Genomic DNA, 15573 nt, shown 5'->3' with positions numbered 1-15573 from the left:
CCTTACCAATCCAGTCTCCAATATTCTGCCAAAGTCTTGGCAGAACAACATCTTCAGATTGTCTATATTCGGTTCTATAGATTTACTTAATACGAATAAGTCTTTGAAAGATCGAGATGTCGCCTAGAGGGGGGGGGTGAATAGGCAATTACAAACTCTTTCGGATTTGTCTTGTAAGAATGCGGAATTAAACTATCATTTAGTTTACAAGCACAAACCCTAAATATGCTAAGCTCAACTAAGTGTAACAATAGCAACTAGAGCTAAGCAAGATAGGCACAAGAAATATGTAGCACAAGTGATAGCAAGATATATGTACTTCAAACACGATGGCTATCACAAGGAAAGAGAGCTCGGGTATAGAAATAACCGAGGCACGCGGAGACGAGGATGTATTCCCGTGTTCCCTTGCTTTGCAACAAGGTACGTCACGTTTGGAGGAGTGGAGGTCCCACGAAGGATTCCCGCGCCACGAAGGCTCACCCTATTCTCCGAACCACACCCACGAAGGATAATGGCCCTTTCCTTATGGTAAGCTTTTCCTCCGCTCCGGAGATGGCAAGCTCCACAACCACTTCACAAGCTCCACGAAGGAGAAGCCCGTGCCTCTTCACAATCTTCTTGAAGAGATCACCGGAGCACCAACCGCCAAGCCAACTAGGAGGTCACCCTCCAAGAGTAACAAACTCACGGTCTCTCACTCGAACAAATCGTGGTGGAGAGCTCAACACTATGCAATGATACAAAGCAAGAACACTAGAGGTGTTCAAATCCTTCACTCTCAAATCCCACCCAAACAACAAATGCTAGGATGAGATTGGAGAGGAAGAACAATGGGGAAAGTCAACAAAAGACTCCAAGATCTAGATCCCAAGAGTTCCCCTCACTTAGAGAAGAAATGGATTGGTGGAAGTGTAGATCTAGATCTCCTCTCTTAGATCCCTCAAGAAATAGCAAGAGTTATGGGAGGAATCAAAGGGGAGAGCAAGTTCTTCAAAATGCAACAATGGAGGAGAGAGAATGGGAAGAACTAACTAGCTCAAGGTGGAAGAAGAGCTATTTATAGCAAAGGGGGCAAAATAACCGTTGGGGGAAAAGACATAAAAATGCACAATGAAAAACGCCCAGAAAAATCGGCCCAGCCAGCCCACAGGCCGGTCGACCGGAGCTGGAGCCGGACTGGCCGGTCAGCAGCCCGGCCGAACCGGATCTGGGGCCGGACAGGGAGGCAGGCCGCGCGGCGGGCAAGGCGGCCCAGCCGGTGCGGGCGAGTGGGCCGCGCGGGGAGATGCGGCCCAGCAGGCGGCGCGACGCGTGGGGGCGAGCGGCCGCGCGGGGGCGGCGCGTGGGCGGCGCAGAGTGGAGCGGGCCGCGTGGGCCGAGCGGCGGGGAGGCCGGTCCGGCCGGGGCCAGCACCGGGTGGGCCGGTCGGCGACCGGTGCCTGGGCTGGACCAGGTCGGGGCGCCTCAGTACGCCGCCCGGTCGGCGTCAGCGCCCAGGCCGGTTTCGACCGGGTGGGCCGGCGGCTGGGCCGGTCCGGCCGGCTGGCCCCTTCCCCTTTTTTTTCTTTTTATTCTTTTTCCTTTTCCTTTAATAACTAGAGCTCCCGAACTCCGATTGACATGAAACTAATTTCGTTTGGAAGATAACGACAAATGCTATCCTATAAAAAGTGCAAACTCAAGAATCTGTAGGAGGGGATTTTATCATGAATATAAAAGGGTAGAACCTTATATCATGAATAACCGGTAAAATCACCCAACCTCGAAAACGCAATAGAAGATGCATGCGAACTCCGTTTTCGATGAACTTGGGCTTGTTGTAAAGCTAGCAACAAGCTCAAGAACCTCACATAGAGAAACACCAAGAAGCAATAAGGATATGCAAAGTATGCAAAGGATTGAGCTCCCTAAGACGATGTGATCAAGTTACTCAACCGAAAGCCCCTCTTAATAGTGCGGCTATCTATCCTATAATCCGGTCTCCCAACATCCACCTTGAGACCGGTAAAAGGAAAACCTAGCAAGGCCATACCTTTGCCTTGCGCATCCCGCTTGATCTTGATGATAGCTCTTCAAGCTCCACTCAAGCCGGAATGCCTCACTTGATCATCGTCGCTTCGTGAAGACTCACAAATGCTCCCCCATACACCATGATGGGAAAGCTCTATTGATGCACATCTTCACATGTCCATTATCACCAAATGGACGGCAAGCTTCAAGCATGTGATCCACTTGAGATGCTCATCTTGAACTTGCCCGACTTAACCTTGTACCTTCTCATACTCTCATAAGATAGAGCATGGCTAATATTGAGTTCCACATAAGAACTACATCTTCATTTCTTCTTCTTGATCATATCACATATGTATCTTCAAACCGATGATCTTGATGCCAATACACAAGGTATACCTTTATCTTCATGGCATCCATACTTGAATCCAACACATGGAATACAAGTAGTACCTATGGAATATTCCTTCATATAAACTCAATGAAAACATTAGTCCATAGGGGTTGTCATTAATTACCAAAACCACACATAGGGGCAATGTAGCCTTACAATCTCCCCCATTTTGGTAATTGATGACAACCACAATAAGAGGGTTTATATAATGAATATTAGAAACAAGTACTCAACTTATCCGAGAATAAGTTGTATACAAGAGGTTGCATTTGATATGGTCAAGTAACACAAAGCTACTAGCCCATATCAAAACCGGCTCTACTCACACAACTACAACAAATGCAAGAGATGTGAGTAGAACCAATATATATAGTGAAAACTCCCCCACAATGTATGCACGTGTGATGAACATGAATTCATTGCATATATTGTCAAGATTAACCTTTGGGATAGTTTCCACTATATATATATATAACCATGCAAGACATATAAATATGGAATGCATGAGAGGCAAAACACTTAAGCACAAACCAAACTTAAGTATAAAACCATTCCCTTAAACCCTCTAAACTTCTCCCCCATTGGCATCGATTGTCAAAATGGGTAAAAATTTTAGAAGGCCAATATAATGTGAGTTCCTCCCCAAAGTGTGCACTTCTCATAATTTGAGTGGAATCAAGTGCACATATCCAATGATGAATACTTGAAGGAAGTCAAACTATATTGAGGATCAAAGATTGCATAAAGATAACATGGTGAAGTGAGCTTCAACAAATAAAGCAAGCAATCAACGATCCAATTGGACAAACAAAGATATCATGATAAGAGAGATATAGTGCTCTAAATAAAATAAGAAAGCTCCCCAAGGTTCGTGCACAATTTATAATGTTTGCATTTGAATACAATATGCACAAACATGGAATCCTCACTCCCTCTATATCATTTAGAACGCAACTAAGATAAAGAGAATATGCTTATCAAGAACAACTTTAGTCCAACAATTACGAGATATGAGTGCAAGAAGGAAAACAAATAAACCAAGCACTCATAAATCTCCTTTACCAACACCACTAAGAAACAAAGGATAAAAGATGGTTGGCAAGGAACAAGGATATCAAGTTGATGGATTAACGCTCTCATGTATATAAGTTTCTAAAGTGGACATAGTGATCCATAAAGGAACATGCACACACAAGAGGTTAACAAAATAAATAAGACATGATATCCAAGATGAAGTCATAAAATATACCAAGGATGTTTGCTTAAAAAGCATATATAGCCTATGGCTCCAATTTACACACTTGTGGTATATGAATGAGCTTCAACCAAGAAAATCTCAAAAACATCACAACTAACAATAAGGGAAGTAAAGCTAGTTGGAACGTTTTGAGAGAGGCAACAAGTATCACAAATACGGATTTATTTCACAATTTCATCAATATTGTACACAAGAGCTCTTTGAGGAATTGATATGCAATAAATTTCTAGAGGGCATATTTGTGATAGGTGAATCATAAATATGATATATATATATAACCTATCATATGCATCTTCTCAAATTACTCAAATGTACAATAAGAAGTTTTCTTTAAAAGGATTTTTCAAGAATCGCAATATTTTCGAAATAAAGAATTTCATGCCAAGATGCAACCTACAAGAGGTTGGATGCTATATGAGTATGCATGAATAGGATACTTGTTACCGAGATAGCAATGGAATGATGTAGTAGATAAGATTTCATCGATCATCCTAGCTTGACTCCAATTATCATGTGGTGACAACACCTTCCTTATAGATGAGACAAGCCTCCATTGCATCTCCAATGTACCTAAAACAACATTCAAGTACATCTTGGTCCCCAAACTCATTGGGTCCAACATGGTTAGACTAACCACAATATATAGGACACACTCCATATAAATATGTGCATATTTAGATGAAATTTGAATTTCATGCACATCTTAGCCATTTAGGATTTGATGGAGTATACCCTATATAATGGATCAAAGAAGGCAAACATGCTACAAATATAAACAAATTACATATAAGCACACATAAAGACTTTAAAGATCCAAGAAAAGATATATTTTGGACAAAACACCAAATGAATTGAAGAAGGCATAAAGGTGTGAACAAACAAATTTGTTGTCCAAAATATATCAAAGACGCAAATCACAAAAGATTTGTTCAACAAAGTTCAACAAATGAACTAAGAAGAAACCATTGAGCATAAAGGATAAAATAAAGCAAACATGCTCAAAGTTTTATCTCATTTAAGCAAATAAAACATGTAAGAAGGAATGAGATAGCAAAACTCCCAAAAGAGCAAGGTTCAAACAAATAAACCAAACCCTCTACACTTTTCACAATGGCACAATGTACCGTAAGGAAAAGGTTTGTCTTCCAAACCAAACACTTGATATGAATTAAGAGAATTTATCAAAAGGTTTTTCAAAGGGACAAGGAAGACACATGGGAGCAACAAAGATTTCTTGGAAAAATAAGTAAATAAGAAGCAATCCAAGGTGAAGATGATCCATGAATTCAACCACATACAAGGTTATCAATTGTCAAAGACAATGGGTATATTGGAAATAATTTCCGGTGGTGAATTGACAATGATAGTAAGGATCAATTTTATAATAAAAGGCATAGGATAAGTATATAGAATTAAGCACTATGCACGGATGAAGATTCTTGATAGCTTCAACTAGTCAAACAATCACGTACGGCAATGATTAGAATAACTTGAAGCAAACGGTGTCCCAAATATGATATAGAGATATGTATTTGAGGAAGAACCGTACCAAGAATTTCTTACTCAAACAAGAACCAAAAGATGAGCAATAAAAGCTTTTTACTACAAGTGGAGCTTGTTTGAGCAAACATGCCACCTAGGATCAAGATAATTACGTGTATCAACACTAAGTGGCATAACCTCATATGTTCACATTTTCTAGGCTTGTGATATGTACAAAACATATTACTCCCCCATAATGTGATAAGTCATTTCTTCTAAAAACAAGAGGCAACTAAAATTCGACTAGAGATGATTAATGGACATTTAGAATTTGAATTTCTCATGAGTATGACACACCACATAGTGACTAGATAATCTTGTAATATCAATACTAAGTGGTGGTACCCATGTACACACATTTTAGAGAAAGAGAGATGCACAATGCATATCACTCCCCCAAAATGGGATGTTCCATTAATCACTTAAAGAGAGCCAAATAAGATGTCATCAAGATGCATTAGGCTCACAACAATACACAAGTATATGATGAGTCAAACAAACATACTTGAATACACAAGATAGGTAAGTAAGACACAACACATACACACACATATTTGATACAAAACCAAACATGCAAAGGGGCAAGTAACTTACAATAAATATGAAGAGTTGAAGTATAAGTTACCACAAGGAGGAAGATTGGATATAAGATAGAGATAATGATCCATACGACTTGGCTTGGTCAAAATATAATATATGAAGATCCCTTAAATCTTCATGAATTAGCCAAGTCTCCAATGACCTCCACATGCACCTATTGATCACGTTTGAGCTTGTTGGTCCCCAACCAAGTTGGGTCCTAAGAGGTTAGTCATAATAGGCTTGGCAACCCAAATGGTCCTTTTCTTGAGACCACTTTGAGTTCCAACAAACTTGGCAAACACATTGCCATCCTTATCCTTCCCTAGAGAATAATCATCATCAATAATTATAGGGTTAGATAAGGTACCACCTAAACATGAAGAAGCAAAGTGCCCCTTCTCACGGCATAAGTAGCAAGTGTTCCCCTTTCTCTTCTTTATTGATTTCTTCTCTTGGGGAACAATGTCTTAATTCTTCTTGGGAAGTGGTCTATCTTCAACTTGAGGTCGAGCATGAGCTTGAGCTTGACCTTGACCTTGTGACCGTTTCCCTTGTTGTTTCTCACTCAAGTGCTTCTTCTTCTTCAATGGGCATGATCTAACATGATGCCCTTCAACCTTGCACTTGAAGCAAACCAACTTGGCCGGATCCTTGACTTTGTCTTGGCCCTTCTTCTTGTTGCTCTTGCTCTTGGACTTGTTCTTGTTATTAGAATTGAATCCAAGTCCACTTTTGTCATTGGGGGATTGTTGCATACTCAACATCTTGTCAAGTGCGGATTTCCCTTCATGACGCTTTTCCAAGTCTTTCTTTAAAGAAATGACTTGGGCCTCGAGCTCTTTGATTTCCTCTACATGGTTAGTAGAAATACAAGTACTAGAGGAAGTAGAAGCTTCATTGTTAGAGCAACAAGGCAAAGCAAGTAATCCAACACAAGGTGTATCACTAGTTTGACTAGATGGACTACTAGAACTAGCACATGGCAATATAGCATTTGTAGTAGAGATTGTGCTAATGTCCACATGAGGCTCACAAGATGTTACCTTAGTGATACTAGCCTCATGAGCTAACTTTAGCCCATCATAGGAAATTAGAAGGTCATCATGAGAGCCCGAGAGCTTTTTATGACTTTCTTCCAATTCCCTATAATTGCTAGTTAGCAACTCAAGTTGAGCCCTTAACTCAACATTCTCCTTTAAGATAGATGCTTCACAAGAGGTAGAGTTAGTAGCACAAGCATCAACAACATTTTTCTCATTTTCATGCATATAGGATTCAATTTTTTGTGTAAGCATAAAATTAGTATGCTTCTCATCTTTTAGCTCATGTTTGAGGAGAGTGAATCTCATTTCCCCATTTTCAACATGGGTCTCCAACTCCACTATGGTTTCCATATATTTACTCAAGGTATCCATAGAGTGTTCGAGATTAGCACGAGCCTCTTTATTACCATGAAGAGAAGCATATACCATTGCCATATTATGCACCAAGATATTATATTCTTCATCATTATCATCATCATCACTCTCATCATTAGAGGAAGTGTTAGGAGTCAAAGTAGGAGATACCTTTGATCCATTTGCCATAAGGCACATGTGCATACCGGAGGATGAAGATGAAGAGATTCTTGAATCCTCATTTGAAAACATGTCTTGATCCATAGAGTGTTCGATTTCCTCTACATTGTTAGTCAACAAACAACTAGAGGAAATAGAAGCATTTTGATTATGGGAGCAAGACAAGGCAAGCATATCATCATGGGATTTATGTACGCAATTTACACATGATATGCAAGGACTATCAACACAAGCATGTAGAATATTTTCAATGCTAGATGTGTTTAAGTCCAAAGAGGAAGCATTGGAATGGGATAGAGATGAAGAATCATTACTATTGAGCACAATATCAACATTGCAATTTTCCTCACCACTCACCATATCATTACCTCGTGTCTTGCTACATGTTGGTGAAGTGGAAGAAGATGATAACTCATCACGACCGGAGGTGGAAGCAACTTGGAGCTCTTCATGATGTGAAGGAGAAGAGAGCTCTTCGGAGTCACCACCGACCAAATGAGAAGTAGATCCACCAAACATTTCTTTAAGCTTGATCCACATCTCATGAGACGACTTTCGCTTTATATATATCAAGAACCTACGAAAATCGGGTCTCAAAGAGAATAAAAGCTCATTAGATACTAGAGCTTCAAGATGTAAGTTTTTCTCATCCTCTAAAGATAGATTTTGAGGATCCATCGGAGGAGAAAAACCTACATCTAGAAATTGCTCAATGTTTGGACACAAGGTCCGAAGATTGCAAAGCAAGCAATTTCGCCACAAAGGATAATTTGTGCCAACAAAGATAATTGTGTCATTGTGCACTAAATTACTAGCCGACATCTTTACTCTCAAGGCGGTGAAGCCTTAAACAAGGAGAGATCTTGCTCTGATACCAATTGAAAGATCGAGATGTCGCCTAGAGGGGGGTGAATAGGCAATTACAAACTCTTTCGGATTTGTCTTGTAAGAATGCGGAATTAAACTATCATTTAGTTTACAAGCACAAACCCTAAATATGCTAAGCTCAACTAAGTGTAACAATAGCAACTAGAGCTAAGCAAGATAGGCACAAGATATATGTAGCACAAGTGATAACAAGATATATGTACTTCAAGCACGATGGCTATCACAAGGAAAGAGAGCTCGGGTATAGAAATAACCGAGGCACGCGGAGACGAGGATGTATTCCCGTGTTCCCTTGCTTTGCAACAAGGTACGTCACGTTTGGAGGAGTGGAGGTCCCACGAAGGATTCCCGCGCCACGAAGGCTCACCCTATTCTCCGAACCACACCCACGAAGGATAATGGCCCTTTCCTTATGGTAAGCTTTTCCTCCGCTCCGGAGATGGCAAGCTCCACAACCACTTCACAAGCTCCACGAAGGAGAAGCCCGAGCCTCTTCACAATCTTCTTGAAGAGATCACCGGAGCACCAACCGCCAAGCCAACTAGGAGGTCACCCTCCAAGAGTAACAAGCTCATGGTCTCTCACTCGAACAAATCGTGGTGGAGAGCTCAACACTATGCAATGATGCTAAGCAAGAACACTAGAGGTGTTCAAATCCTTCACTCTCAAATCCCACCCAAACAACAAATGCTAGGATGAGATTGGAGAGGAAGAACAATGGGGAAAGTCAACAAAAGACTCCAAGATCTAGATCCCAAGAGTTCCCCTCACTTAGAGAAGAAATGGATTGGTGGAAGTGTAGATCTAGATCTCCTCTCTTAGATCCCTCAAGAAATAGCAAGAGTTATGGGAGGAATCAAAGGGGAGAGCAAGTTCTTCAAAATGCAACAGTGGAGGAGAGAGAATGGGAAGAACTAACTAGCTCAAGGTGGAAGAAGAGCTATTTATAGCAAAGGGGGCAAAATAACCGTTGGGGGAAAAGACAGAAAAATGCACAGTGAAAAACGCCCAGAAAAATCGGCCTAGCCAGCCCACAGGCCGGCCGACCGGAGCTGGAGCCGGACTGGCCGGTCAGCAGCCCGGCCGAACCGGATCTGGGGCCGAACAGGGAGGCAGGCCGCGCGGCGGGCAAGGCGGCCCAGCCGGTGCGGGCGAGTGGGCCGCGCGGGGAGATGCGGTCCAGCAGGCGGCGCGACGCGTGGGGGCGAGCGGCCGCGCGGGGGCGGCGCGTGGGCGGCGCGGAGTGGAGCGGGCCGCGTGGGCCGAGCGGCGGGGAGGCCGGTCCGGCCGGGGCCAGCACCGGGTGGGCCGGTCGGCGACCGGTGCCTGGGCCGGACCAGGTCGGGGGCGCCTCAGTACGCCGCCCGGTCGGCGTTAGCGCCCGGGCCGGTTTCGACCGGGTGGGCCGGCGGCTGGGCCGGTCCGGCCGGCGGCTGGGCCGGTCCGGCCGGCTGGCCCCTTCCCCTTTTTTTTTTCTTTTTTTTCTTTTTCCTTTTCCTTTAATAACTAGAGCTCCTGAACTCCGATTGACATGAAACTAATTTCGTTTGGAAGATAACGACAAATGCTATCCTATAAAAAGTGCAAACTCAAGAATCTGTAGGAGGGGATTTTATCATGAATATAAAAGGGTAGAACCTTATATCATGAATAACCGGTAAAATCACCCAACCTCGAAAACGCAATAGAAGATGCATGCGAACTCCGTTTTCGATGAACTTGGGCTTGTTGTAAAGCTAGCAACAAGCTCAAGAACCTCACATAGAGAAACACCAAGAAGCAATAAGGATATGCAAAGTATGCAAATGATTGAGCTCCCTAAGACGATGTGATCAAGTTACTCAACCGAAAGCCCCTCTTAATAGTGCGGCTATCTATCCTATAATCCGGTCTCCCAACATCCACCTTGAGACCGGTAAAAGGAAAACCTAGCAAGGCCATACCTTTGCCTTGCGCATCCCGCTTGATCTTGATGATAGCTCTTCAAGCTCCACTCAAGCCGGAATGCCTCACTTGATCATCGTCGTTTCGTGAAGACTCACAAATGCTCCCCCATACACCATGATGGGAAAGCTCTATTGATGCACATCTTCACATGTCCATTATCACCAAATGGACGGCAAGCTTCAAGCATGTGATCCACTTGAGATGTTCATCTTGAACTTGCCCGACTTAACCTTGTACCTTCTCATACTCTCATAAGATAGAGCATGGCTAATATTGAGTTCCACATAAAAACTCCATCTTCATTTCTTCTTATTGATCATATCACATATGTATCTTCAAACCGATGATCTTGATGCCAATACACAAGGTATACCTTTATCTTCATGGCATCCATACTTGAATCCAACACATGGAATACAAGTAGTACCTATGTAATAGTCCTTCATATAAACTCAATGAAAACATTAGTCCATAGGGGTTGTCATTAATTACCAAAACCACACATAGGGGCAATGTACCCTTACAGTCTTTATAGTTATATCTTTTCTCACCTCTCTGGTATTTCATTTAGTTATTAGTCTACGAATGATGCAATGGAGGTGGGGCACTAACGAATGGAGCTAACTGATCAAAGCCGTGGCTGAAAGGCAAAAAGAAAGTTTATCTTCTCTTCTTTCCGAAATTCATTTCCCCTCAAGAGAAGAATGGACCATTAAAATGCTTACACTGGCTTTAGCGAGAAATAGCTTACCAATCCTTGATCCGGTTCCACCTTAGACCTCCGTTTTAACCAAGCGTTGCAATAACAAAGCACCGAACATCCGCCCATGCCGAGTCGCCGCCCTCCTTCCCCACGCTTGGGCACCCTTTCGCCAGAGCGCGAGCTGGTGTGGCCGCTGCGTGGCCCGCCATGGCCAACAAAGCGCTCCCTATCACCACCCTCTCACGCCCTCTGTTTCTTCCTCCTCCGCCGTCTTCCATGGTAACGAACAAGACTGCCAAACCTCGCCCGCCATAGATCCAGTGCCCAGTGAATAAAGACTAGTAAGAGACACGTGCATTGCACGTCATAAACTTGTTTCTGTCTAGTGCAGTTTAACAAAATTATTCAATTACAATAGCCTCCCAACGAAAAGCGCATGCACAATCAAAGCCACCCTAAATATAGTGTCAGTGAGGACATCAATCTGGTCAAGCATTTAAACCAAAAATACAGACATTTATTTGAACTACAAATTCTTAAACAAACTCAAAGCCAATCTATAATATCTAAATTAGAGCTACCCACTAAAGATAATTCTCTCAACATGCAAGCTATCCACCTCATCAAGCTTCTCCAACCAATCATAACATGCCATGTCATGCCACTAACTTATTTTGCAACAAACGCAACTATGCCATGTCGTCCTTTTTAATTGACCTCACAGCCTATGTGTTACTAATCACTATAAATAGCATTGCGTTAACAATATATTAATTAATCCCAAACACAACACTCACACATGTCTGTTAATCCCAAACACAACACTTCATTGCGTTAACTATGCCATGTCGTCCTTTTCAATGGAGAAGAGGAAATTGAAAGCTGCTGCATGTGGTGGCTGCTTCGGACGCATGGGTTTTCGATTGCGAGATGGAATCCGGTTATCAAGCTTTCAGGCAATTTTATTGAGCACCGTCGGCATTTCTTTTTTGCTTCTGGCTGGTGCTTTCTAGGTAGCTCTTCCCTCAAGTCAAACTGGGATTTACTATTTTGAAGTTTCTATTTACTTTTTTACCATTGTGGTATAGATAATATTTAAATTGGAGCAACCCACTAAAGGTATTTTTTTGCAAGCATGCCACATCACCTCCATCGGTTTTACTTTAATTGTCTGTTTATTTTTTTAGCAGCAAATCATCACTCTTTTTTACAGATTATTTTTTAAAAGTTCCACTAGAGGCTGCGCTCCTTCCTTTTCTTAAGAGTCTTCTCATCTTATTGTCAAATCTCTTCCTCTCCTCCACTATCTACCCACGACAAATGCAAAAGTGACGCATTGATTCTCTATTCATCTTCTTCACCAAATGAATGCAAGGGTAACTAATGGATCTGCTATGCGTTTTAAGTACCAGAGCTGCTCCGTTCCTGTCATCTCCACCTCATTCCTCATGTTTAGCTTGATACCGATGGATGAATTTGAAGCCGACACCCTTGAATTCCGTCGCTTGCTGGTGTTGCGCTCCCATGGCTTTACTGCCAACGTGTTGGACCAGATGCATCACCGGGCCTTCAAACTCATCTCACCCTGGATGTATTAGCCTCGATCTCCAGCCTATATTTGGATTTCAGTCTTAGCCCAACAACATCCAGATACAGATGTAGGTAGTATTAGATTGCCTCCATTGGAACTTTTGCAGGCTGTAAAATTGCATGATTCAGTTATTCAAAAAAGTTGTTTTATTTTCCTACTGTTGTTCAAAGATTCAGATGTGGATAGCTGGTTTCATATGCGTCAGTGAGGTTTTTGTTCCTCTTAACATTCAGTTGATTTTCCAAGACTAACCCGTTGATTTTATGTGATAGGGAGGGAGATGGAAGACGCCGAACATGCAAAGCAGGAAGTCCAATCGAAGAACATGGAAGATCTGTCCAATTAGCGTTCATTAAGCAGAACGAAACAGTTAAACTGGTCTTGCCTTCGTTAGCTCGTCATGGTACATTCTCCCTCATTTTTTTTATTTACTCAGTTGCTTGCCTATCCAGTAAACCCCTATTATATGAGACCATGTTATAGCTCAGATGTCTCGACTATGCCAACTAATATAAAAGGTGAGTTTTTCATGGAATACTCTCATGTTCTTTCTGTTTCATGGAATTTTTACCTAATAAAATAAAATGTAGATTATCAAATTTGTGCTAATTATTTCATTTCTAAATTGTTAGGTCGGAAATTGTTGGACTACCAGAGAGTAATTCCTACAATAGCATACTTTGTTATGAACAAGATTAATGTCCATGTTCTAGGCAAGGCAACAAACGAGACAATAACCACTAAGTTTATCCACATCAGTTCAAGCAGTATTTCTTTATTCTTGTTTTTCGTAGGACGGTTTGATTACAAATTAAATTGGAAAGTCAGAAATATTATTCAGGTGTCTGTTGAGTTTGTTGTGCAAAGTAACGCAACCTATGTAGTCTTCCACGAAGATGGGCATATATGTGAGAGATATTTCGCCATGTAACAGGTGTACATCGGAGGCAGCTTTGAAATTGCAGAATGCTTGCAGCTAAATTGCTAAGTATAGACAAATTTATGAGTGTAAAGTTATTTAAATAATATATATGTGCCTAATATAATCTTTCCATAGTCCATGCGTCAACTTCACATATTGCTAATATTTCAAGTATAAGCTTTTCTGAATATATTTTCTTTACCATATGGTTTCATGTGCTCAAACTTCACCTTTTACTATTCTTCTACTAATATTTATGTTTACAATTTTTTTCTTTAAATTACCGCAGCAACGCGCGGGGTATCATCTAGTTATATACATGCTAGTTGCTAATTATACGATGTAAAGTTGCATGCTTTTTTTGCGGGTAAAAAAGTGGAATATGTTAAGCAATTGGGGCTACAACTCGGTCATGGTTTAATACCTAAACAACAATGCTAGGACAAGAACCTAACCAAACATCAGTATGGCAATCTACTCCGAAAGCCTTCGAAAGCAATCCAAGATGTAGCACTAAATCACATTTAATATAGTTATCACCAGCAAGCTTATATTTCTTAAGTAGCACATTGTTAATTCTAAAAATTGTTGAAACACTTCATAAGAGCAGGATCCTCATAAAGTTGTGCTATCATTTTTTGGTGTATCCAGTAGCATGCTAATGATATCTTCCTGAAGTGTGCAAATGATCAACACCGATACGAAAGGAGTTTCCATTACTGGGCATGTCCACTTCTTGTGGATAATTACAGAGGATAACTATTAAATCTATATATTCACTCTATATCAACCATCCATACAGCAGAAAGCTCTACCTAGCATGTTAGAAATGTTTCATCAGTTTATGCTGATGCGGTACCATTTAGCAAAATATAGGAATACCAAAAGTATATACCAGTGCTGATCTGAGACAAAAAAAAATGTTCAGTTCAAATTGGTACGTCTGGTTACAGTGAATGTATAATGGGAAAAGTATAACACTGGATACAAAAGTATAATATCACTCCAGCAATTATAAATGAGACTCTAGCAAAGAAGACATGCAGAACAGGTTATCACAAGAGGACCTTGTCCAACGCCGGACGGGAGCTGCCAATTGACTCACAAACACATAAATCACTGTTCATTGATTTACACGTGAGAATGTTCAGTAGTTCCCAAATTCAATTCAGTGCTTCACCAACGAAGAATTGAGAACAATTATGTTCGCCCCAAAGCCATTTCAGGTTACTGTATGTATCACGTAATTCAGAGTCTTCCAGGCACACATGGAAAGAAAAAGAATTGAACGAATCAATGTTTTTCCTCTTTGCTCGTTGAACTAACCACATGAGGGAAACGCTTCTGGTTCGCTGTTCTTTGGCCAACAACGGCTCTAGAAAACATCAGGGAAACACCCACACATTCTTTCCAGATTGCCCCTCAATTAAGTGATCAGCAGAGAACAGAACCATGTTTGATGAAAAAAAAGGATAAGATCAGCGAAGAAACCGTACATGTGATTCTCGTGAAACAGAGCGTGGGGCGGCCCGGACGATACCAGCGGTGTGGGATGGAGAGGGAGGCCGTTGGAGTAGCCTGTGGCGGCGGGATCCGAAGTGGAGCAATCCCCCACACCTCCTCAACCCTGCGAAATCCGAGATGGCAAGGAACATGATCCCGCCCTGGCCCGACGCCGCCGACGCACCACCAGGCCGCCGGCTTGACGCTCGAGCCATCGGCGCTGTTCCCATCGTCCATACTACTGCCGGTGATGGCCTCGTCGTGCCCGCAACCCAGCCTCGTCCTGCGCGTGCACCTGCGGTGACCGCTGCCGTGTTGCCTCGAGGAAGGTGGGCGACGGTTCTAGAATATCGTGGAGGCAGCTGCTTTGCACTGTTCACGCGAATCCCAGTGTTCTCAGCCGTTAGATTTAGGAAATCAACGGCTATACTTGTTGCTTGAGATCCAATTCAAAACTGGCCCATTATATAGTGGTATAGAAAAACAGGAATAGGTGGCAGCGCCAGGTACCTAAACCGTGGCCCCTTGCAGCTTCCGTGCCCAGGATTTTCTCCTGCTCTGCTCCTCCACTACGGCCGCGGATTTTCCAACTCCGCTCCGGTGTGGCGGCCGCAACTACTCTGCTGCCCTGGGTTGCTTGCCTCATTCTGCTT

Source organism: Lolium rigidum, chromosome 2 (assembly GCF_022539505.1).
Source record: "Lolium rigidum isolate FL_2022 chromosome 2, APGP_CSIRO_Lrig_0.1, whole genome shotgun sequence".
NCBI lineage: Eukaryota > Viridiplantae > Streptophyta > Magnoliopsida > Poales > Poaceae > Lolium > Lolium rigidum.
The sequence above is the reverse complement of the archived record's forward strand: the minus strand, read 5'-3'. Positions refer to the sequence as shown.